Genomic DNA, 1624 nt, shown 5'->3' with positions numbered 1-1624 from the left:
AGTGCAGAGTTTGCTGAAGTCCTGGAGTGTAAGGCATCCTTCACTGTTTAACCAGTAACAATTTAGTTAGCCAAATGCATTGATTTCCCAGTTCGGTTTTTTTTTTTTTTTGTAAGAGTAAATTTTATTACAGAAACAGAGTGGCTTTTAAAAAGGGGAATTTAATAAGTTGCTAGTTTACAGTTCTAAGAGCAAGAAAATGGCTCAATTAAAACAAGTCTATAGAAATGTCCAATTTAAGGCATCAAGGGAGAGATACCCTGGTTCAAGAAGGCTGATGATGTTCAGGGTTTCTCTCAAATAGAAGGGCACATAGCAAACACAGTCAGAGTTTCTCCCTCAGCTGGAAGGGCACATGCCGAACACAGTATCATCTGCTGGCTTTCTCTCCTGGCTTCCTGTTTCATGAAGCTCCCTGGGAGGCATTTTCGTTCTTCATCTCCAAAGGTCACTGGCTAGTGGGTCTCTGCTTCTTGTAGCTATGTCGTTCTTCTCTGGCTCTCTCTGAATCTCCCAAAATGTTTCCTCTTTTATAAGACTTCAGAAACTAATCAAGACCCACCCAAACGGGTGGAGACACTTCTCCCCTAATCCAGTTTAACAACCACTCTTGATTGGATTACATCTCCAGGGAGATGATCTAATTACATACAGTATTGAATAGAGATTATTCTGCCTTTATGAAATGGGATTTTAATTAAAACATGGCTTTTCAAGGGTATGTACATCCTTCCAAGCCAGCACATATTTATTTCAAAAACACAAATTAAAAATCAATTTGGGTACGGCAGGCCATGGTGGCTTACTGGCAGAGTTCTTCCCTGCCATGCCAGAGACCCGGGTTTGCTTACCAGTGCCTACCCACGTAAAAAAAAAAAAAAAAAAAAAAAAAAAAAAAAAAAAATCAATTTGGGTAAGTTAAAAGAAAAATTCTATAAAGTAGAATTAATGAGAGTATGTTAGGAAAAAACCAAGATTGAGCCACTATGTGTTTTGACATATAAAACAAATGCATTGGGAGTGCAAGGGTAGTTCAGTGGTAGAATTCCTGCCTGTCATGCAGGAGACCCGGGTTTGATTCCTGGTCCATGCACTTCCCCAAAACAAAAAACAAACAAACAAGCAAAAATTCAACAAATGGAGCTGCAATAGTGAGATACTCACATGGAAAAATAATGAAATGTGATCCCACCATATAGTACAAAAAAAATTGAAAACAAACAAACAAAAATGTGTCCCCAAACTTTGGCTGCTCAATCAACTTCAGTTACAATCGGAATGCTCTTTCATCAAAATGAAAATCAACAAATATGGAACTAAATGTGAATTAAAATCATGCATGATAAAAGATATGGTTTTGTAAGCACATTTTTACTTTCTGTTACAGAACTTTAGCAGACCCTCTTTTAAATTTGAAAATGAAGAGTGATTTGATTGTCACATCACAAGTTGGTCAATGCAATCTGACTCATTTAATGATTGTCTCATCACTCTGGTAGCCTTACTTGTGGTGCTCCAGAAGCTATGAATTTTGTCCGAGAATATAATAATCCTGATAAAAAGTGACTTTCTTTTATCAAGGACATATGAATTATTGTGATTCTTTGCAAAAAATCTATTCTTT

General features: G+C 36.8%; 1 non-coding gene across 1 annotated transcript; it reads left to right on the top strand.

The window, feature by feature from the left end:
• Positions 1-1022: 1022 nt before the first annotated feature.
• TRNAD-GUC (transfer RNA aspartic acid (anticodon GUC)) lies at positions 1023-1093 on the top strand. The gene has a single exon. It is a non-coding gene; the product is annotated as a tRNA-Asp (tRNA).
• Positions 1094-1624: the final 531 nt, after the last annotated feature.

Source organism: Tamandua tetradactyla, chromosome 2 (genome assembly GCF_023851605.1).
Source record: "Tamandua tetradactyla isolate mTamTet1 chromosome 2, mTamTet1.pri, whole genome shotgun sequence".
Classification (NCBI taxonomy): Eukaryota; Metazoa; Chordata; class Mammalia; order Pilosa; family Myrmecophagidae; genus Tamandua; species Tamandua tetradactyla.
This window is presented reverse-complemented; position numbering and strand designations above follow the sequence as displayed.